This window comes from Mustela nigripes, chromosome 12, assembly GCF_022355385.1.
Source record: "Mustela nigripes isolate SB6536 chromosome 12, MUSNIG.SB6536, whole genome shotgun sequence".
Lineage (NCBI taxonomy): Eukaryota > Metazoa > Chordata > Mammalia > Carnivora > Mustelidae > Mustela > Mustela nigripes.
Window position 1 is genome coordinate 122,085,580 of NC_081568.1, and position 25,913 is coordinate 122,111,492.

Consider the following 25,913-nt stretch of genomic DNA (forward strand, 5'->3'; position numbering starts at 1 on the left):
CCATAGCACCAAACACGTTATGTTCATTGACCTAACAGTAACTTTGATTGACAACTCAGTGATTAAGTGTTTCCCCCTCATTAATGGAAACTACTTACTTTTACATTTTCAATATGTAGAACAGCTAAACTATTGACTCATTAACTACTGCCTAAAATGTATTTGGCACCTAACAGTAGGGAAAAATCAGTAATTGATAAATTGAAGCTATTACCAGAGAGAGAAGCTCATCATTTATAATTTTACTTTTGGAACAAAGTTGAAATTAACAAAAAAAAGGCTTTATATTTCACAAACAAAATCACTATTTAAAATGATTCATATTCTGTAAGAATCCAAAAGTAGCCAAATCTAATCACTTACAAATAACCATACTTTTGAATTCAAATTTCTTAAAAGTTTAAGTGCATCAGCTTGCTAAAGCATATATAAGTTAGATGATCCTTTTAAAAGTATAGAATTTACATTTCTTCAGTGACTCACTTGGTTACAGATTGATAGCACCTTAAGATTAGTGACTATTGCCATATGTGTTTCATAATTCAGTAATATTCCAATCTTGTTAAAAGCATGACTCTAGACACCATTCCATTCAGGTTCTACTTCATTTTTCTTCTTTATCTAAAGTGAGTGTGATTTTCATATTCATTAAAAAAATACCCCAATTTACTTTTCACCACTTATTAAATATTCATATCTTCCATATGCCATTGTTTAATAAATTTGCAATTGCTTAAAAGAATACCTCCCACCAACAAATTGATTGCTTACATTGTTTATTTTTAATCTGTACAAAATGACCAGAATGTCAAAATGTCATAAATGCATCAAAATTTTAGTCAAATTTTTGTATTAAGCAAACTAGACTAATAAATGCTGTCTTCTGCAGAAAAATCCTTCTATTGGAGTATCTATACCCCCTACTTTGGGGTGTATATCCATTTATTTCCATGCTGAAAAGGAAATAACACATTTTGTGAAGTAAGGAATTCTTCTCCAGCAAAGTATTGATACAGTTTGCTAGAATTGTCTTCACCCATAAAATATATTTTAGGAAAATAGAAACTATTTTGTCTCAAAGTTGAAAAAAAATCAAACCAGTAACAATGACAAATAGGCTGATTAAGCTTATCCAAGGGCAATGCCCAAACTTGTTCTTATCTCAAGTAAGACAAGTTTATTATCAAATTCACAGCCCCATAGAAATGACAATTTTTCAAGAATGAGTAATACTCACATAAAGATGGAAAATACTTAATATTCCCCTTGGACTTCTTTTGTTCCCTTCACTATAGAGATTCTATTCAGATTTGTATACCTTAAATGTTCACAAAATGATGAAAGCATCACAGAACTATCTTTTTCCATTGCAACACATTAAGTCATATATTTTCAAAGTGGCCTGGCACCAATAGTACCATGGGAAAAAGCTTCCTGGAAAAGAGTCATGCCCTCCTGCTTAGAATTTAGATACATATGTGTCATATATATGAATGAATTATAGTGGAATTAATGAAGTAAAATTATAATCATTTCTTGGACTACCCTAAGTTTCTGTTCTTTGCTTATATACCTAATATCAGTAATTCGCAGTAGTTTAGTGTTCTAAAATGCCCATATGTACAGCAAGATGTTTAAATGATTGAAATTTCTAAAAATAAAGTTAATGATATGATAATATTACTTTATTTTTAATAACTTTTTAAAAAGAGATTTTATTTATTTATTTGACAGAGAGAGAGAGAGCACAAGTAAGCAGAGGGGCAGGCAGAGGGAGAGAGAGAAGCAGACTCACTGTTGAGCAGTGAGCCTGATGCAGGGCTCCATCCCAAGACCCTGGAATTATGACCTGAGCAACCTAACCGACTGAGCCACCCAGGCATCCCAAGATAATATTACTTTAAAATGTAATATAATGCAAGACACATAAGAAAGGTATAAATTGCACAAGTATAGATTGTGTGATTGTGCAAGCAAGCACAACACAGTGATTTTCTTTTTTTTTTTTAATTTTTTATAAACATACAATGTATTTTCATTCCCAGGCGTACAGGTCTGTGAACACAGTGATTTTCTATGACCTCAAATGATTGTTCAAACATATCCCAAACATAGAAATTATCAAGATAGTATGACATGATGTTAAACTGAAAGTTTTATATGGTTCCAGAGATATGTTATATATAATATATCCAAGCAAGATGGGAGGTAAACCAGATTAATAAAGAAAATAAATTAGAACTACTTATATGACTCTTGAATTCTTTCATTAACTTTAAGCATATGCAAAATATAAGAAGAGGTTTTGTAAGAGAAAATTATTGATAAACTTATTTGTAAGAAGAGTTGCCAGCTTGTTACGAGTTTCAACATTCACAAGGAGAGAGATAACTGTGTACCCCTCACCTGAAACTCAACAAGAAGGCAACAGTGACACAACTCGGAAACAATGGTACTTGTCTCCCACATTCAATGAGACCCTTAGGACTTACGCTTGATACATATGCCTGAAGAATATAGACTAGATTCTACCAGTACTGACATGTAGTAGTATGGAAGGGAGTGGGGAGAAAGAAAGTGAAGATAGAGAGGGAGGAAGAGAAGGAAGGAGAAAAAGAAGGAGAGAGAGAAAGAAAGAAAAAAAAATAAGAGAAATAATGTTTTAGGAAGGAGCATTACCACCAGCATAGCAAATGTATTTGCTATGGACTGAGATGAGTCATAGAAGACAGATTTTATAGTCAATCCCCAAAGAACTTGAGATGATAAGGAAGAATGAGGAAATTCCTAGGGAGCTGTGTAAGGAGCACAGTCTTTACTGTCTGTGAAATGAAAGTTGCAAGTGGAAGGCAACAGTAGGGAATCTCTACAAACCCAAGAAATGTCCTCTATGAGATTCAGCTTTGAACCCTTGCCTTGAGTCTATTTAAAACTACTCTAAAGTAAGAAGTCTTTGCTTCTCCCTATTTTCTACCTATATTCTCAACCTTAGTGGGGGATCAAAATACATGATAAGCATACCAGTGGCAGGGGTAAGTGTCCAGTCTTATCATATTCTACCTTAGCAGAAAATAGGTTCTATGTAAATATGACTCATTGGGAAGAATCAAGAAGATTTAACTCCAAACCAACATTGTGGTTATGATTACTTAATAAAATTAGGGATTTTAGTTATTTAATTGCAATAATTGTAACTTATTTCTATCACTTGAGAGTAATCATAAGTCATGACCCAGTACAGCATGATGATTGTAGTTAATAACACTGTATCATATATTTAAATATTGCTAAGAAATTAGGCATTAAAAATTCTCATTTTAAGCAAAAATATTGTGGGGCGCCTGGTTGGCTCAGTGGGTTAAAGCCTCTGCCTTTGGCTTAGGTCCTGATCCCAGGGTCCTGGGATCGAGCCCCGCATTGGGCTCTCTGCTCAGCGGGGAGCCTACTTCCTCCTCTCTCTCTCTGTCTGCCTCTCTGCCTGCTTGAGATCTCTGTCTGTCAAATAAATAAATAAAAAATCTCAAAAAAAATATTGTATGTACGGTGATTGGTGTTAGACTTATTGTGGTGATCTTTCATAATATCCACAAATATGAACTGCTATGTTGTGCACCTGAACCTAATATTCCATAAGTGATTATATCTCAACAAAAACAAAAAAAATTATGAAAAACACTCATGATCTTTATTACAATTTTCTTGCACCTTCATAAGCAAAGTGTTCTCTACTAAATGAGTTTTAAATGTCAGTGGGAAAGAACAAGTTTGTTTCTTGTTTCTATTCCATGATTCATGTTTGTTCAATGCGTAGGTTATAGTAGAAAATAATATTTCATGTAGATATCAAAATACAAATATCTCTGAATGTAAAAACATTTTTTTTAAAGATTTTATTTATTTATTTGACAGAGAGAGATCACAAGTAGGCAGAGAGGCAGGCAGAGAGAGAGGAAGGGAAGCAGGCCCCCCGCTGAGCAGAGAGCCTGATGTGGGACTTGATCCCAGGACCCTGAGATCATGACCTGAGCCGAAGGCAGCGGCCCAACCCACTGAGCCACCCAGGCGCCCCTGTAAAAACATTTTTAATAACACAACAAAGTTTTCTCTTTCAACTTGAATTTTAAAAAATATTGGTTGACAAGGCACCTGGGTGGCTCAGCAGGTTAAAGCCTCTGTCTTCAGCTCAGGTCATGATCTTGGGGTCCTGGGATCAAGCCCTGCATTGGGCTCTCTGCTCAGCGGGAAGCCTGCTTCTTACTCTCTCTCTCTCTCTGCCTGCCTCTCTGCCTGCTTGTGATTTCTGTCTGTCAAATAAATAAATAAAATCTTAAAAAAATATTGGTTGACAAACATTAATGGCAGAAATCTTAAATTCTTTATACAAACAACCCAAATCTACCAAATGTATTCATGATGTCAGGAAAATCTCTAGGCAACAGAGGTGATCAATGCAGAAACAAATAAAATTAGAGAGGAATAGAATCAAAGCAGATGCACTTCAGAATAATTTTAGAAGTTAAAGGGATTTTTATTTTCAGGCCTGTGTATATTTTCTGTATGGCTTCACAGCAATCACAGGAGTCCAAGAGGTTGTATGTCAATCATACTTCAATTAAACAACAACAGCAATTCAAGCACTCTAATATAATGGATGTCACATGAGCTTCTGAAACTGAAAACTTTATGGAAGCACTGACTGAAGTCTAGTTAATCACTTCTTACTTTCTTACATTAGACATTATAAAAACCAACCCACTATTTTTGACATCTCATTTCGAAAATAACAAATTTGTCATGAAATCAGAGCTCTAAATTCAAGTTTATTGATACCTCTATTGGCACAGTGGCATGAGAAGCTATATATATTCCTTAAATTCTTATTACTAACTCAGAAGAAAGATAAATCACTCTTAGGTCCCAGAAGATAATCAAGAAATGGGCAAGGGAATTATATAATTTCTTACATAATAAGAAATTGGATTAAAAATTAAATTGTTCAAACTTCTACTTAATTTGGTCTTATTAACTTTCTTATATCCTAATTTCTCAACGAGTAAAGGCAATTAAGAAACTTACATGGATATTCTTCAGAACTTCATTCAATAAACATCTGTGTAATAGGCAATTTTCTAAGAAATAGAGCTGTAGTAGTGAATGCCATTAGACACAGATGCTGTTTACATCAAGAAAAGTATCCTAGTGAGCTCAAGACAGTATGCTTTAGAGGAGGGTACAAAATGATCCCTTGTCATATAGGAAGAAACTGTAACTCCTAAATTCTATTCTTGACTAAAAAATATTCCAAAGTTTTATCCCTCCAGTTCTGAGATAGCTCTTGACAAGATCACTGACAACTTTGAAGGTGCCAAATTCCGTGGGTCAATTCTCAAGCTTCAGGATATTCAGATTTTTAGTGGTAATCACTATGCCTTTCTGCACTAGCTCTCCAGGCACCTAACTGCCCTAGTTTTCCATCACACCTTTGCTCCTCTTGTCTCATGTACTAGATCCCCTCCTTTCCAATTTCTAATGGTTGCTGTGCCCTTTTTCTCTGTTTCCAATAACTTCTCTCTTTACATCTCCCCTGACCTCATGCATTCCTCTAAGTCTAAGCAGCATCTATATCTTGATGACGTTCAAATTTTGAGAGTTGTGATAGCTCTCCTGAAATCCTGAATCATGTATCCAAGTACCTGTTTGACTTCTCCATCTAAATACATCATACGTATCCAAATAGTACTTGGCCAGAGCTAAAATACACATTTCCACCTCGAAATCTGTGATTCTCTACATGACACCTCCATTTATCCAGATGCTTATCCAAAAAAACTTTATGGCATTCTTGAATGATCTTTGACTCCTATCAATGCATCAGTAGATTCTCTTGCTTTTCAGTCACAGGTTTTAATCAATATACTTTCTACCGATATAACCAAATTACCTGCTTGCTCCCACTCTTTCCTAGTTATAATTTCCATATGCACAGCATCTGAATGACTTTTTGAATATGTCAATCTTGTATCACTTCTCCAATTAATTTTTCTAAACATTTTCTCTAACACATAGGAAAATATATGATGAGCTTACAATAGCCACCTCACCATATAAACTTGCATCCCAAAACACTCCCTGACCTCTTATCTTTATTTCCCTTATTCTTATCATTTCAGACTGCATTCCTCAAAATTCAATGTCAATTCAGACTGCATTCCTCAAAATTCTACAATTCTTTTAATGCACCAAAAAAATGCCTGCTTCAGAGTTTCAAGCTTATTCTTTCTTCCACTCTTCTCCCAGATGTTGGCATGGCACCAATTCACATTTTATTTATTTATTAATTCAAATGTCTGCTAAAATGTCACCTCCCCCTGAGCTGTCTTATTTAAATATACCTGGTTCATATTTCACTGTGTTCATTATCTGCTTTATTTTACTTCATACCACTATATGATATGATACATGATTTATATATATGATATATGATATACGATATGATATTCTTATTTGTTCATTGTCTATGTAAAGAATGTAAGCTTCATCAGGGAAGAGACACTGTCTTTTACTCACTACTTTTGTAGTATCTAGCAGAGAGTAAGTACTAAAAGAAGATATTAAGCGGGACGCCTGGGTGGCTCAGTTGGTTGGGCAGTTGCCTTCGGCTCAGGTCATGATCCCAGCGTCCTGGGATCGAGTCCCATATCGGGCTCCTTGCTCCGCAGGGAGCCTGCTTCTCCGTCTGACTCTGCCTTCCACTCTGTCTGCCTGTGCTCGCTCTCGCTCGCTCTCTCTGACAAATAAATAAAATCTTTAAAAAAAATAAAATAAAAAAAAAGAAGATATTAAGCAAAGGAATGATTACCAGATATGGTACAATGATGAAAAGGTATTAGCTTCATAATGTGAAAATGGTGTTAATATTCATCTTCAGAATTATACAACTGTAATGTATTATAGTGTACCTGCTCTAAAATAATTGAAGTTAAAAACATGTGCATATATGTGTGTGTGTTTGTGTGTGTGTGTATATATATATTTATATAAATGGATTATGTATATATTTGAAGTTAGAAATACATATATCAGTATAGGTATATATTAGATATATATAAGTTGAAGTTTAATTATATTTTATGCAATATATAAACTACTTGTTATGTAATTATTTTATACTTACATTTTATATATTTTAACTTTATATATATTTAATATAATTATTTTATATTATTATCTACATTTTATGTAAATAATTGTATATATAACATATAATATATAATTATTAAGTATATGTCTAACTTCAATTAAACTAATACTCAAAAATAGAAAATAGTTTTAAAATAGTTTTAAAGTATATTAAAATATTGCTAATAATAAATATTTAGAAGAATAAAAAAATGGCAGACCTGTTATTTTATTTATCTTAATCCTACCAAGAGAATGCCACAATTCACATTAAGAGGTCAAAAATATGATAATCAAATCAGATATGACAAAAGTGGTCAAAAATATTTTAGATCAAAGTGGTAACCATTTGAAATAATTATTTCAATCCACTATCATTAATGGACCATTTTATCCTAAGAGTATATTGTGTTTTGAGATATAGGCTACTACTGGTTAGCAACTTCAATGTAAAGCTGGATGTCTAACATTTATTTCTGTGATATTTAAAGAAACAAGATTCCCATACAAATATTTTACAAATTTTCTGAAAACTTCATACTTAAAAACTACATATTTGAAAACTTTGTCACTTATAACCTAATAACCTCATACCACTGAGCAAACATCTTTCATTCAAACTATATAAAAATGGATAAAATGATATACAGAAAATAATACGGTAATAAACTAAAATGCATTCTTCTCATAGTAAATGGTATTGAATGACACAAAAATGACAAACACTGGGAAAATGATAGAAATTTCTAGAGTCTGCTTAAAAAGTAAAATACTTCAGAACTATATTTTTAGGAGTCACCAGAATAAAGTTATATATTAAACAATAAGTTATTTTTTAAAATAACTATAAGGTTGTTTCCAGAAAAAATTGGGAAAATGTAACCATTGATGTATTGGTTGATTTGACTGGCATTATAATGACTCAGTGATAAATTTACTGACTTTCTACTGCCTGTGTAAGTCATTCAGTAAATGATTCTTTATTTTTTCAAGATTTTTTTAAAATTTATCTTACAGAGAAAGACACAGGGAGAGGGGGAACACAAACAGGGGGAAGTGGGAGAGGGAGAAGCAGGCTCCCTGCTGAATAGGGAGCCAATGCCTGGCTCAGTACCAGGACCCTGGGATCATGACCTGAGCCTAAGGCAGGTGCTTAAAGACTGAGCCACCCAAGTGAAATTATGCTTTTAAGACATTGTCAGTATTTTCAATGTATTATACATTTTCATTAAAGTGATTTTATATACTCAAGGCATTTAGAATAGAATATAGGGGCATCTATGTGGCGCAGTCAGGAAAGAAATAAAAACACATATAATTAGTCTATACCATGAAGTTAAAAGCACTGTTTTTTAAAATTGAGTGAAACTCTTTTGAATGAAAACTGTACTACAGTAAGAACATTTGAAAAAGAGTGGTTGAAAGTATTTTTACCATTATGTAATTTTTACAAGACACAAGGTCTTCCACGTCCTTGTCAGTTTTTTCAAATTTTACCTGCTCTAATAATTATGTAAGTAGTATCTCATTGTGGAATTAACCTATGTAACCATAATGACTAATTATAGTGAACATCTCTGCACGTGTTACCCATATATCTTTAGTGAAGTGACTGTTCAAATTATTTGTCTTTTTAAAATTAAATTGTTTATTCCCTTATTGAATTTTGTGAATTATTTATATAGTCTGGCTATAATTCTTTCAATAGACATATGACATGCAAAACAATTTGGGGAGAATTAATATCTTAATATTGAGTTTTCTGATCCATGAACCAAAGCATAGTATTTCCATTTATTCAGACATTATTTTATTCATTAATTTCTCCTAGCAGTACAGATAGATTTTAGTACTTGGGTCTTAAACATATTCTACCAGACTTATCTATTTCACCTTTTGATGCAATTATGCATGTTAAAATGTTGCCATTTACAAAAATCTCAAAATTGAAAACTAAAAAGAAATTAATCTAACAAAAGATATAGAACATCCTTATGTAAAAGTAAGAAACTTTTTAAAAATTTCATATAATAGGGAATGGATCCAGAGAGGCTAGTAAAAAATATCTACTAAAACCTCAAGTCAAAATGGTGAGGTCAGTGCTGTCTGAGACTCAGAAAGGAGAAGGTCATTAGGAACTCCTTGGGAAACCTACCCCCTAAAGCCCTCTCATCTCAGCCTATAAATAGTACTAGGACTACAGCAGCAGCCCGGTAGAAAGGCCTTGGACTTTGTTCCTGGTATGAAGTCTTAGCAAGCAGAGGATTGGGCACAATGGAGAGCTGTTCTGTCCTGCGTTTGCACAACGGCACAAAGCAAAAGTATTGGTTATTGAGTGCAGCTGTGGCTCTAGATCTTTCTCCATGCCCCTTAGTCTTCAAAATCACTAAAGAAGCAATCTGATGACTTACTTCTATTTTTCTCATATCTTCTTTCTTTCTTTTTTTTTTATTTTTTTAAAGATTTTATTTATTTATTTGACAGATGGAGATCACAAGCAGGCAGAGAAGCAGGCAGAGAAAGAGGAGGAAGCAGGCTCCCTGCTGAGCATAGAACCCAATATAGGGCTCCATCCCAGGACCCTGGGATCATGACCTGAGCTGAAGGCAGAGGCTTTAACCCACTGAGCCACTCAGGTGCCCCTCATATCTTCTTTCAAAACAAATTATTTTAGGGTGCCTGGGTGGCTCAGTGGGTTAAGCCGCTGCCTTCGGCTCAGGTCATGATCTCAGGGTCCTGGGATCGAGTCCCACATCAGGCTCTCTGCTCAGCAGGGAGCCTGCTTCCTCCTCTCTCTCTCTGCCTGCCTCTCTGCCTACTTGTGATCTCTCTCTGTCAAATAAATAAACAAAATCTTAAAAAAAAATTATTTTAGAGATATTTTGGCATGAACCTATACATTAGCAGAATCCCATCCAACTTTAAAAAAAAATTCGTATAATAAAGAATGTCAAAAAAACCCCAGAGAAACATTTATGAAGCTCCAATACCTAAAGTGGTCATCTCTACCCCAAACTAACCTATAGATTCAGTGAAAACAAATAAAATCTTAAAAAGTATTGGTGTAGCATTGTATATGTGTGTGTGTGTGTGTGTGTGTGTGTAACTAAAAGTTCAAAAATATAACCTAAAATGTTATGGGGAAGTAAAATTAAGGAATAATCAAGGCATCAAAGAAAACAATATGTGAAAACAAGACTTAATTTGTGTAAAATTAATATGAACTACAGTAATTTAAAAAGTATAATGTTACAATAGATGAAAAATCAATAGAACTTAAAGGAAGACTTTATAGCACAACTAGCATTGTGGTTTAATGGAAACAGTTTTGAATATTTAATAAATAATGCAGAGACATTCAGGAGAAATTGGAAGCCAAACACACATACACAAAAGTCCTTTCCAGAATTACTGACTTATAGAGGAAGACAAAAATGTAAAACTTTGAAAACATCTATCCCTTGAAACACACAATAAAGCAAGTTTAATGGCAAGATGAAAGTGAGGAAGGCGTTTGTAATACCCCCAATGGATTTGTATCCTTCAAAATAAGGTTGACCACAAAGAGTAAAAGCAGTATAAAAAGATGTAAGGGATCTAATAGAAAAAAAAGTCTCTTGAAAAAGTGCTACTTAGAAAATATGTTATTAAATCAGAGAACATGCTCAGCCTGACAACCAGAAAAATCACAAATTAAATCTTATCATTTCATACCCACCACATTGTTAAAAATTTAAAAAATGATCATATCCATTGTTCTAAGGGCTTGGGACAAACTAGACAGATAGGTTGATACTACTGTATCACCAAAATAAGTCATTAGGCTTTACTTTGTCATCCTGTTGATGGTAAGTAGATATCATTGTCTCCCTGAATACAAATTGTCTTTTTTACTCTGTTAGCTTTACAGATTTTTCTTTTCTTCTCTTTCTTGAGGTTTTTTCTTTCTTTCTTTCTTTAAGTTTTTTTGTTTTGTTTTGTTTTAAAGATTTTATTCATTTATTTGACAGGCAGAGATCACAAGTAGGCAGAGAGGCAGACAGAGAGAAAGAGAGCGAGAAGCAGGTTCTGCTGAGCAGAAGGCCTGATGCGGGGCTCAATCCCAGGACCCTGAGATCATGACCTGAGCTGAAGGCAGAGGCTTTAAGCCACTGAGCCACCCAGGTGCCCCATCTTTCTTTAAGTTTTTAAGCTACATGACCATGATGGGTCCAGGTACGTTTTTTTTGTTTGTTTTTTTGTTTGTTTGTTTGGTTGGTTTTTTTAACCTGCCTGAGATTCCCTGGATTTATTATATTTGTTTTTTTGTGGGTTTATTTTATATCATATTTGGGACAATTTCCCCAATATTTCTTCAAATATTCCTCCCTCTTTGGTCTCTTTCTTCTTCTGGAACTCTACTGCATGTACGTTAGTCATATGGTATTTTCCTTCACGTTGCTGAATCTGTTTAGTTATGGTTACCATTTCCTTTCTTTATATGCTTTGTTTGGTATTTTCTATTGACCTGTCCTTCAGTCCAACGGTCTGGACACAGAAGGATGGTGTGTCCTATCAGTCTTGATGCTTGCTTGACGAATTCTTCAATTCATATATTCTAGAATTCCTAGAATTCAGTTCCAGATTTTCCCTTTGGTTTGGTGAGTTTAGTCAATGTAGCTAGAGATTGAGCTATGTTTCGGTTCTGCTGTTGCACTATCCTCACTGTACAACAGGCTTAAAATTCTTCTTATGTCACCTTGAGCTTAGGACATGGGTTGGTCCTCTGGGAGAAGTTTCCCAGTTTGTTCCCCACTAACAAAAGATTTCCCTTTATGTTTGTGCTTCCGAGAGGTCTCTCTCCATGCTCTTATCCCAAACCCCGAGAAATTCTGATGTTGATTGTTACTCAGTTCTTGCCAACCTGTTGGTGGAGGACTAGGAGATAGGGCATACTCTGTTGTGGTTCACCTCGGGTGTAGAAAGGCACCGTGTTCCTAGTTCTCAAAGCGGGTATTTCAGTCATCCCACCCTCCTCCAAGTAAGTAAGCATCTTGAATAGTTGGGGATTATGATATTTTCCTTTTTTTCCCATGATAGATGGATGAGAGTAGCATTTGTTCCAGCTTTATAGATCCTAAGCTGAGACTGAGAATCCCTTTATTGGTCACTACTTTATTTTCATCTCAGGTTCACATTTTCTTATGTCTTTACATACATTTTAATTTTGTTATACTCAACTTTTTTATAAATGTGTAAATAAAAATTGAACTGTTTAATGTTTGTCTTTATTCTGTTTTGTTCTTCCCATTTAGGCTTGTCCTTCCACTTCCAGGGAGTTGGGATAAAGCTAATCCTAAATTGAGCTGGGACTGGGTTGAAGATTTATTTCATTTCTGTTCAACTCTGAATTGAATTCCAGGGGGACCTTGTACCTAATTTCTGATATCACCACAATAGCTCTGTTTTCTACCCTAGACCCACAGATGCTTACTTAACAAATTCTCATGGGTTATGACTGTTGAGCAAAGAGCTTTATTTTTATGCTGGGGTTCTTCCAGATTCCAAACAATCGTACCAGCCCCAGCTTTCACTTAAAGTATGGCTTGTTTCTGAATAGCATGCAGGACATTAGGAGAAGGGGAAAAGGCGGGGGGTGGGGAGGCTCAGAGGTGTAAATGAACCATGAGAGACTATGGATTCCGAGAAACAAACTGAAGGTTTTGTGGGGGTTGCAATGGGTGAGCCTGGTGACGGGTATTAAGAAGAGCACAGATCACATGGAGCATTGGGTGTTATATGCAAACCATGAATCATGGAACACTACATCAAAAACTAATGATATACTGTATGGTGACTAACATAACATTATAAAAAAAATAAAAATAAAAATATGGCTTCCTTCTTCTCATCCCAAAGAAGTCTCTCCTTCTATGGCATGTCTCTTCCTTCACCCTTGTAGTCTCCTTTCTCATTTATGAAAGGCTTATCTCTCTTTGGAACTGGGTTCTTTAGACATTGTTGTACATTTAGATGGCTTTAAAGCAAAGTACTGTTTTCTTGACTTGTCCACTGATTTCCTGTTATTTGGTGAGCACCATCTCACATCCTAACTGGAACTCAATATATCAAACACTCAATTTTGTAGAAATAGACCACAAAATTTCCCATTTAAATTGTCCCATTCTAACTAAGAGGGCTCCTGTCTGTGTGCAGAGTTAAGGTTTTCCCTTTACTGTCAAGGGTATAGTTAAATCTCCTATTATGCAAAAGTCAAAACATTGATCAACCAGCACAACTCTCTTGTCACACTAACACACTAACATTGTTTCCCATTTAGAATTACATATGGGGTGTGTTGGAACACCTGTTGGGGAAGAGCACATAATGATTGCAACTATGTTAGAAATTCCTTAATCTCCATTAATAGGACTCAGGAGTCTTTTTTTTTTTTTTTTTTTTTTTTTTTTAGTAAGGTACATTCCCAGTATTGATGGAGTTCATATTGCTATATTTGGTATAAAATCACTTTCTTTTTTTTTTTTTTTTTTTTTTGGTATAAAATCACTTTCTAATTTAACATTTTCCAATGGATTTTGGATAATTTAATATGGACATGTTAAAAGAAAATTAGGTTATTTTTTGCTTTTGCACTCTTGTGGAGCAGGTTATTCCATCATTTTCCAACTCTCTTTGTTAAAGAAGATATTTCATTCTTTGGGGCACCTGGATGGCTCAGTGGTTAAGCTTCTGCCTTCGGCTCAGGTCATGATCTCAGGGTCCTGGGATCAAGCCCCACATCGGGCTTCTCTCTCTCTGCTTTCCTTTCTGCCTATCTGTGATCTCTCTCTATCAAATAAATAAATAAAATCTTAAAAAAAAAGATATTTCATTCTTCAAATGTGCCCATAAAATATAAGGGTGACTTTACATTTGACAGTCCTTGATAAAAGTATTAAATTAAAGCCAACCACTGTAACATCTGAGTAAAATTACTTACCTGTGGATATTATGTTTAATCACAGATTTTTGCCAGCTTTCATCTGGTTCCCTCCAAGTCACTTTAATAATCTATATTAACACAAATATTATTTTCAGTATGTGAATTGTTCTGATAAGAATCATGCTAAATTACTGATTCCTCTTTAAATGTATTAATTTTCCTAACAGATAAAGTTTTAATACTTTTAACAAGTTAATTCTAAATGCCTCTAACTGGCTTTAAATTTGATTGTGAGCATCCATTTTTCTATAAGTCAATAATCAGAAACCCTGTAGGCTTTTTCGTAATCTTCAGAAATATATATGTATATATTTATTTTCCACTTTTAGAGGAATAATTTTTAAAAGAAAGGGCTTTGTTAGTCTATTAGAACAGACCAACCATCTTCAAATATCTGAAAAGTAAAATATTTCAATAGTCAGCTGAATATTTAGTTGATGTGATACATCATTGTACTTGCTTTAAAATATCTGAATAAATGATTAAAAAGTTTACAAGTCATCTGAATATTTGACATAATCATAGATTATTTTACTCAGTCCTTTTTAATATTTGAAGTATCCATGCAAGCTGAAACCCTTTAGGTTAAGGTAAAAAGAATACTTAATATAAAACAAAAGTAATTTATGCTTTAAAAAATGTCTACATTATATCAATGTTTTGTTTCCTTTCAAAATGTATTTGGTTCCTTCGTTCTTTGTACTATTATGAATAATTTAAAACTCCCTTATGAGTAATACTGATGCTTTCCTTGTCCATATTAATTATTCTCTATGAAATGAAAACGAAAATATTTCAGGTTCAGAAGAAATAGCAGATAGTAAAAGATAAGAGTATAGGCAAAATGAAATTATTACAGTCACCTTTTTGCTATAACATTCCAAACTTTAGTACCAGTACTATATAATGCTATTTATATGAGAATTCCTTACATATTTGTTTTTTTAATAAATGAAATGTTAATCTGCTGCCTTATATATGTATCAGTATTCTAATGATTCACCAACAATGGAAAAATAAAAACTGAAACATAGAGAGAGCTAAGGAATATATACCTTTCACCAGAGTAGGGAAACCTACTCTAAGAGAGAAGTTAGGCTCTGAATGATGATGTGGTTAGGGGAAGGAGATACTACAGTGTGCTAAAAGTCAAAACCCACAACCAGTCTCAAGGCCAAATTAGGCTTGGGAGAGCACCATTGGGCTTGGTTTTCTGCTGCTACAATTAAGTCATAAACTGCAAACTCTAGCTATTTTTCTACTGGCTTCAACCAGTTTCCCAGAGGCTGCCTCTGTGCTTTCTTCTTCTTAGGCTCTAGTCACTGTTATCTTTCAATTTCTCATGCTTTCCTGGAAAATGTAGATTTTCATACTGTAGGCTTCATTTAAAATGAGCCCAAAGAGCAAATTGTTATATACTTTCCTCTTGTTATCTGCTATAAAAAGAAATAGTAGACTATACAGAAGGGACAAAATCAAAGCTTTAGTCATATACTGCAAATGTGAATGGATTACATAAGTGGTTTAACATTTTTAGACTGATACTACTCAGGGATTAGTTTACTATGGGAAGAATAGAATATTCAAAGAAATGTGATTAGTTGTAAAACTCCAAGGGGAAAGATTACTGCTCGAACTGATATACAAATTCAATAAAGTCTCAGGATACAAAATCAATGTGTGGAAATCTGCTGCATTTCTATACACCAATAATAAAGAAGCACAAAGAGAAAGAAAGGCACCAATCCCATTTACAACTGCACCAGAAACAGTAAGAAACCTAGCAATAAACCTAACCAAAGATGTAAGAGACCCCTACTCTTAAAACTATAAAACACTGATGAAAGAAACTGAAGATGACAAAAAGAAATGTAAAGACATTCTATGCTCATGGATCAGAAGAACAGACATTGTCAAAAAGTCTATACTATCTAAAGCAACCTACACATCTAATGCAATCCCCACCAAAATACACCAGTGTTTTTCACAGACTAGAACAAAAAAGTATAGAAACAGAAAAAGTATAGAAACACAGAAGATCCCAAATAGCAAAAGCAACCTTGGCGGGGTGGGGAGGTGGATTCAAGTTATAATACCAAGCTTTGGTGATTAAAACAATATGTTACTGGCACAAAAATAGACAAACAGATCAATAGAACAGAACAGAAAACCTAGAAATGAACCCACAACTATATGGTCAATTAATCTCCAACAAAGCAGGAAAAAAAATTCAATAGGAAAAAGACAGTCTCTTCAACAAATGGTGTTCGGAAAACTGGAGAGCAACATGCAAGAGAAAGAAACTGGACCACTTTCTTCCGCCATACACTAAAATAAATTCAAAATGGATTGAAGACCTTAACATGAGACATAAAACCACTAAATCTAGAGGAGAATACAGGCAGTAACCTCTTTGACAGTGGCTATTGTAACTTCTTAAAAAAATCAGTCTCATGAGACAAAGGAAACAAGCAAAAATAAACTACTGGGACTTGACCAAAATAAAAAGCTTTTGCACAGTGAAGGAAACAATAATCAAAACTAAAAACCAAGCTTCTGAATGGGAGAATGTATTTGCAAATGACATATCCAATAGAAGGTTAGTACCCAAAATCTAAAAAGAATTTATAAAACTCAACACACAAAAAATGAATATATTATATATATAATATATATATATTATATATATATAATATATATGTTAATCAGAATAAATATAAATGAAATCCTACCATTTGCAATGATGTGACTGGAGCTAGAGAGTTTTATGCTAAGTGAATAAGTCAGCCAAAGAAAGACAAATAGCATATAACTTCACTCATGTGGAATTTAAGAAACAAATCAAATGAGCATGGGGGGAAGAAAGAGAGAGAGAGAGAGAGGCAAACCAAGAATCACACTCTGATCTCTAGAAAACAAAGCAATGGTTACCAGTGGGGAGATGGGTTGGGGGATGGGTTAAATAGGTAATAGGAATTAAGGAGGGCATGTGAAGAGCACCAGGTGTTGTATGGAAACACTGAATCACTGAATTGTACACCTGAAACTGATATTACACTGTATGTTAACTAACTGGAATTTAAATAAAAACTTAAACAATGGATCCTCTTTATTACCCACCAACTTTGCACCTGTGTATGTTTGCTCAGTAGAAATGCATGTTTGTAAAAATACTTATATAAGAATGTTCATGGTATCATTATTCATAATAGAAAAAACTAATAACAAAATACATGTTGATCGATAAGAGAATGGATAAAAAAATTATGACATAATCAAAGAATACTAGTCAATAATAAGAAATGAATTATTGATACAACAGTAACTCAAGGAACATTACATTAAGAATCTCAAGCAAAAGGAAAAGTCAAACAGAGAAGGAAGGCATACTTTATAAGTTCATTTAAATGAAAGGCAAAAACAGAACTAATCTATAACGCTAGAAATCACAAAGAAGTTCGTTCTTGGAAAGTAAAGTTGAAATGGAACTGCCTGGAAAGGGAAACAAACATTATGTTCCAATAAAAATATAGTTTCACTTGAATTAAATGGTGTTTACTGGGAAATATAAATTGTCTTTTACTTTATACTTATGTTCATTCAATTGAACACTAACTTCTTTTTTTTTTTTAAAGATTTTATTTATTTATTTGACAGAGACAGCATAGGAGAGGGAGCAGCAAGAGAGGGACAGGGAGAAACAGGCTTCTGGTGAGCAGAGAGCCCAACATGGGGCCTGATCCCAATACTCTGGGATCATGACATGAGCTGAAGACAGATGCTTAACTGACTGAGTCACCCAGGTGTCCCTGAACATTAACTTATGTGATTTTTTTTGTATGTCAATATTTCCTCAATAAAATATACTATAATGAAAACCAATAAAATAGATCTCTATTATTAACATATTCTTGGTGTCTATAAGCACAAGAAGCATTTCCTAAGACTGAATAATCTCATTTAAGCTCTGTTTAAATACTATATTTTAAATTACCCATCTAGATGGTATTTATTATTTAATGTTTTAATTTTGTGGATAAAATGGAATACATATAGAGTATTATTATTATTATAAATACCACAGAAGATTTGCTAATGAAAATATATTCTGCTGCAAGCATTTCTTTTTGCAACAGAAGTACTGACATGCATTTTTAAGATAATTTCCCACTTTAGAAAATTATAAAAATATCATGAAAGGAGGAAAATATGTACCTATTGAAAGGTTTTCTTCCAAAAGTACTAAAAAGGATTGTTTTCGATAGGATCTGCATCACTAGGATAGTCTCCATAGTACAATTCTAACACATATCGGGGTGCCTGGGTGGCACAGTTGTTAAGTGTCTGCCTTCGGCTCATGTCCTGATTTTAGGGTCTTGGGATAGAGCCCCTCATGGAGCCTCTCATCAAGCGCTGCATCAGGCTCCCTGCTCCGCAGGAAACCTGCTTCTTCCTCTCCCACTCCCCCTGCTTGTGTTTCTGCTCTCGCTGGCTCTCTCTCTGTCGAATAAAAAAATCCTTAAAGAAAAAATTTCTAACACATTCCAATCAGGAAAACAAAAATACACTCTGAGAAGGGATTGGTAGCATACATTCTCTGGCGCTTGGATGCTAGAGGTTGTGAAAACTTTTATGATGAAGACTGAAAAACTGAAAAACATTTTATTTATTTTTTAAAGATTTTATTTATTTATTTATTCGACAGACAAAGATCACAAGTAGGCAGGGAGGCAGGCAGAGAGGGTTGGGGGTGGGAAGGCTCCCTGCTGAGCATGGAGCCTGATGAAGGGCTCCATCCCAGAACCCTGAGATCTTGACCTGAGCCGAAGGCAGAGGCTTTAACCCACTGAGCCACCCAGGTGCCCCTGAAAAACATTTTAAAAAACCCCAAAGAAGTTGTAGTACAGATAACTTGGGAGATTCAGCTAGAAAATCTGGAGAGCAACGAACGACTCATTTACATGCACAAGTCTTGTGAATATAAGACTCAAAAAATCAAGTACTCAGTATATACTCCATTATTTTATTTTCAAATAAGACAAGTAATGACACTTAATGCTATTGAAGTAGCATCCATAAGCAGAAAAAAATAAATGAAAAGAAGTAGTAATTTCCTTGGGTCACATATTTTTCTTTTGCTGAAACACAAATGTTGACTAACCCGAGATTACAAAAAGTGTCAGGCTAGTTTACCAGTTGGAATCTCTTATAGGATGAATACTACATACTATCTTAATTATGGAGTGCTAAAATTTCCAAAAATTCTATTACTCTGTTTTATACACATTACACTTGAGTGTATTGTAAGCACTGTTTATGTTATGTATTAATGTGAAAGCTAAGCTCATGGTATTTGTTACGGTTTTGTGTTCCCAAAAAAGAATTAAGGTCCTAAACCTTGGTACCTATGAATGTGATATTATTTGGAAATAGTCTTTGTTGATGTAATTAAGGTAAGATGAAACCATACTGGGTTAGGATGGGTCCCCAATGGCTGGTGTCAGAAAGAGAAAAATGTCCAGGGTGGATAGCTATGTGAAGATAGAAGCAGACCTTGGTGTGATGCTCCTACAATCCAAGGGATGTCAGGAACTACATACAACATTGAGAAGGTAGGATGAGGCAAAGAAGGGTCCTTTCCTAGGACCTCCAGAGGGAGCATTGGCCCTGATGATACCTTGATTTCAGACTTCGCCTCTAGGACTATGAGAGAATGATTCCTGTTGTTTTAAACTATCCAATTTGTGGAAATTTGTTGTGGCAGCCCTAAGGGAAAAAATATATATGCTTCTTTTTAAAAAATTATTACTATCTAAAGAAGCAAGTAAGAATGACCTATATATTTATATGAAAAAATTCACTTCTTGAATTTTTGTTTTTTCCTCAACTTTGCCTTATCTTTAGCTATTTTGTGAAATAATTTCAAAAAGTATATTAGTATCATTAAAATAAAATTTGAGTAAGTTTCTATGCTATTTTTAAAAATGAGGAGGATTTTCAACATTTTGAGGAACCTCCATGCTGTTTTCCAGAGTGGCTGCACCAGCTTGCATTCCCACCAACAGTGTAGGAGGGTTCCCCTTTCTCCGCATCCTCACCAGCATCTGTCATTTCCTGACTTGCTGATTTTAGCCATTCTGACTGGTGTGAGGTGATATCTCATTGTGGTTTTGATTTGTATTTCCCTGATGCCGAGTGATATGGAGCACTTTTTCATGTGTCTGTTGGCCATCTGGATGTCTTCTTTGCAGAAATGTCTGTTCATGTCCTCTGCCCATTTCTTGATTGGATTATTTGTTCTTTGGGTGTTGAGTTTGCTAAGTTCTTTATAGATTTTGGACACTAGTCCTTTATCTGATATGTCGTTTGCAAATATCTTCTCCCATTCTGTCAGTTGTCTTTTGATTTTGTGAACTGTTTCCTTTGCTGTGCAAAAGCTTTTGATCTTGATTTCATCAAGATCATTTTTGATAGTTCATTTTTGCCCTTGCTTCCCTTGCCTTTGGTGCTGCCCTATGACCCAGCAATTGCACGACTGGGTATTTACCCTAAAGATACAAACGTAGTGATCCAAAGGGGCACGTGCACCCGAATGTTTATAGCAGCAATGTCCACAATAGGCAAACTAAGGAAAGAACCTAGATGTCCATCAACAGATGAATGGATGAAGAAGATGTGGTATATATACACAATGGAATACTATGCAGCCATCAAAAGAAATGAAATCTTGCCATTTGCGACAACATGGATGGAACTAGAGCGTATCATGCTTAGCGAAATAAGTCAAGCAGAGAAAGACAACTATCATATGATCTCCCTGATATGAGGAAGTGGTGATGCAACATGGGGGCTTAAGTGAGTAGAAGAAGAATCAATGAAACAAGATGAAATTGGGAGGGAGACAAACCATAAGTGACTCTTAATCTCACAAAACAAACCGAGGGTTGCTGGGGGGAGGGGGGTTGTGAGAAGGGGGTGGGATTATGGACATTGGGGAAGGTATGTGCTTTGGTGAGTGCTGTGAAGTGTGTAAACCTGGTGATTCACAGACCTGTACCCCTGGGGATAAAAATATATGTTTATTAAAAAAAAAAGGCCCTTTCCTCAATGATATGAGACACTACCTTTTTAATATACTAAATTTTCATATGTAAAAAAAAGCATAAAAAAGAGTAATAATAAATAAAAAGTATTAAGGATAATGACTATTAAAAAAATGAGGAGGAAATTAATGATGTCTGAGAATGTGATAAAATTTGCTATCACATCTGTGATTTTAAAGTATAATATTTAGATAAATGCTTCTAAGCAACAAAGTCTCATATGTTCATTTTCTGTCACATTTACTTTCCTCAGAGTAGCAATTTTCATGTTAAAGGTCAACAGCCATTCGTTGTAAGATAAAGTTTATTCTGTGTTATTTTGGATGAATTGCACAGAACTTGGTTAGCTCCTCAGAATGTGACTATGAAAATATCAATTTAATTGAATTAAAGGCCTTCAGGAGAAGAGTGAAATATCTAATTAGCCCTCTATATACAAATTGTCACCTATTCCTTACAAAAATAATTGTTATTTTACTAAATACAATTACCTAATGCTGTACAATATTAGTAGATTATCAAGAAGGCTGAATCAATCCTACAATCAAGGGCTTGATAAACCATGCCTAAATTTAGAAATAAATGCTTATTAACATTTTCTTGGGCTCCATATTTAACAGGAATTTGAACAAAGTAAATTGTGGCTAATGAGTTCATCCCAAAATGATCTCATTAGTTGCCATGGGCAGTGTAGCCACAGCTAGTGGTTCTTAAGTCTGGCACCCCATTTGTGACCTCTGGACAGATGAGTGCTGGAGTGATGAATGATGGAACGTAAATCGTAACTGGGCCTAATGGAAAATTAATGAGCAGAGACAAATAAGGTCCAGTCATGTGTCTATACAAAGGACCAAAAATCTTCACAACTTATATTAACAGCACTGAGATTTAATCTGAATAAAAATCAGAAATTGTCACCAGTTAGATAGTCCCCTGCAACTTATTCATTGAAGTTTTCTTCAGGTTTATAATGAAATAATTTGTAATACAATACTCTTACTTTAACACTTCGCTTATGCATATCAGTATTTTCTGAGCATTCTTATCCATGTGTTTTCCTATTTTATGTACTATTCTTGTACTTGAATTACTGAAACAGAAAATAATTTCTTAACCACCGAGTACTAAAAATAAGAAACATTCGCTAAAATAGTTGACCTTAAAAAAGAAATAAAATAGTTGACCTTATGAAATTTGTCAAACTTATTATACAATGATGTGACATTATCATATCTCATATATTATCATCATCATTCTCATATATTGAAATGATGTGTTTAAGTTCCTATGTTAATCTATATTACTCATTTTACTTTACAACTGTAAATGTTAGGAAAAATTTAGTTATAATAAAATAAAATAATAACAAAGATTATCAAAATTATCTGGTCTATAATAATTATGGTAAAAAATTATGTTTTTTTAACATATTCCAGAATGTTTGTTATAGCTATAAACAGTAATCAAAAATATGAAACAAATCAGTTTTTATTCTAGGAATGTATTAATTTTACACCCACTCAGAACGCAATACTAAGTAATTTCTGGTAAAATAACTAATACATCGTCAGTAGCAGCCTTTCCAACTTACCAGATTTAAAAATACATGGAACTATCCATAAAAATAATCACATTTAAAACATATCCATAAAATATGCCCAATGTAAACAGACAATGCATATGACATATATGTATAATAGGCTGCTAATTAAAACACTAAAAAGATAAATGAGCATAATCAGACTACATATTTAATACAATTTGGCAATGTCTTCAAAAACCCCATTAGAAAAATTTTTTTAAATGTTGGTTTGAACTTTTTTCAAAGAAGATTCTGATTTAAAGAGGTTCTTTTAAAGAGGTTCATTTCTTCAAAATGCCTTAAAATATCCTCACAATCAGCTTGAGCTTCTTCAAGAGACAGTTCTACATTTTAGATGTCAGTGTAAGAAGCTGATGAAATAATATTTTGCTCAACCTGACATGTGCAATTTGAATTAATCGATGGCTACAGCTTATAAATTACTGTTGGTGAAGCACAGTGAAAAGAAAATTGGCCTACAAATATCTATTTAACTACTCAGGTAGTAAATACCTGCTGTCATCTATCTATTTCTCAAGTGTGCTGGCTTCAAGTATCTTGCCTGAGATTCAAGACAGCTCTGTACTTCATTTCAGAAAGCAGTGAACCCAAAAATCCACCTCGGAAAATTCTGAATATAGCCCAACTCGATTATACAATATCCGAGTCTGTGAAACTTCATTAACTCCCACATTTCATCTAAGATATATTTTGATAGAATTAAAGAAGCTGAAACAAATGATAACAAACAAAAGCAACCAGTTGTCTTTTTTTTCTTTGCACCAATTTGCCATATAACTTAATTTGATCTCCAGTGAGTCAGATAATATTCCCCTCTTAATCTTCCCTTAGCAATTACAATAACGGAGCTTGCCAATATCACCCAAAGAAGTGAACCAATAAATTGAATTGCTTCCACAACAGTTTACTCTTAAAGTTTTATCTATCACATTACAATTTCGAAACTATTATCAAAGACAGCATGGGCTGCAAAAGTTTCATATTTCAGACACAGGACTGTACTTAAAAACCAGATTTCTTTAGCTTTTCGCACATGAATCCTTACATCTGCTCATTCCCACTAGAACCTTTGAAATTTCTAATTTCTTTGCCTGCATGATACACTCTAAATAGTTTCAGGGCTGGATTTTCCTTTGTCTTCCTGTCTTAGCTCAGGTGTCATCTCCTCACAGACATTCTCCTTGAGTACGATCTTCCTAACACTTCTTTCTCAGTGGCTGAAATTATCTCCTTGTTATATTTACTCATCACCCCCCCACTCCCCAGGTATCATGTAAGCTCTATGGCAGCAGGAATTTTTTTACTAAGAAAATTTTTAGAGCAGTTATAGGTTCACAACAAAATTGAGGGGAAGGAACAAAGACTTCCCGTATATCTTATGTCCCCACACACTCCCGAGTCCGTTTCAGGATGAACAGCTCCACCAGAGTGGCATAATTGTCAGAATTGCTGACCTGAATTGACAAAACAGAATCACCCAAAGCCCATAGTTTACATTACAGTTTGCTGTTGTTGTTTTACACTCTATGGGTCTGGTTGAACATATAATATGTTTCCATCATTACGGTAACGTGCAGAATATTTTGACTGCCCTAAAAATCCTCTGGGCTCTGGCTCTCCACCACTCCCTTCCACAATCTCTGGAAACCACTGATTGTTTAACTGACTCTACAGTTTTACCTTTGCTAGAATGTCATCTAGTTGGAATTACATAGTATGCAGACTTTTCAGATTGGCTTAATTCACTTAGAATTATGCATTTAAATTTCCTCTATGTCTTTTCCTGCTTAGGAACTGATTTTTTTTTTCTGAATAATAGTCATGTGTCTTTAAGTTTCTTCCATAGTGGGGAACATGATTGCTGGATCTTTACAATGTGCTTAGTTTTGTATGAAACTGCCAAACTGTCTTCCAAAGTGGCTGTACCATTTTGCATTCTCAAACAACAGTGAATGAGAGTTTCTGTCACTCCACATCCTCACTAACATTTGGTATAGTCTGTGTCTTGGAATTTTGCCATTTTATCAGGAATGCACTGGTATTCATGGTGTTTTAATTCACAGTTTGGTGAAATGTAATACTGGACATCTTTTCATATGCTTATATACCACTTCTGCACACTCTTTGGTGAGAAGTCTTTTGCCCATTTTTTAAGTGAGTTGTTTGTTTTCTTTTTTAAAAAATTATTATTAACATATAATGTATTGTTTGTCTCAGGGGTACAGTTCTGTCTTATACAATACACAGTGCTCACCACAACACATACCCTTATTGTTGAGTTTTCAGAGATTTTTAAAATATTTTGGATAATAGTCCTTTATCAGATATGTGTTTTTTTTTGCAATTATATTCTTCCTATCTGTGACTTATTTTCTCATTCTCTTGAAAGTGTCTTTCACAAAACAAAAGTTCTGAATTTTCATGACATCCAATTTATCAATTACTTCATTCATGGACCTTGTGTTTACAATTAGATCTGATCCTAACTCACTCTCTCCTAAATGGAATTCATTTACCTTTTATCTGTCATTTTTGAAACCTAATAATCTTTTTTTTAATTTTTATTTCTCTTTTCATTTTTTTTCCAAGTTTCTTTTTTAAAAGTTTTTATTGAAGGGGCGCCTGGGTGGCTCAGTGAGTTAAGCCGATGCCTTCTGCTCGGGTCATGATCTCAGGGTCCTGGGATCGAGTCCCACATCGGGCTCTCTGCTCAGCAGGGAGCCTGCTTCCTCCTCTCTCTCTGCCTGCCTCTCTGCCTACTTGTGATCTCTCTCTGTCAAATAATAAATAAAATCTTTAAAAAAAAGTTTTTATTTAAATTCTAGTTAGTTAACATACAGTGTAATATTACTTCCAGGTGCACAATATAGTGATTGAATATTTCTCATACAACACCAGGTATGCATCACTACTGTCCTCCTTAATCCCCATCACCTATTTAACCCATCCCCCAACTCACCTCTGTTCTAGTAACCATCAGTTTTTTCCCAAGGTCCAGTAAGGGATGAGTCACTGAAAAATTTCAAAACAACTTTAGAGTTGTCCA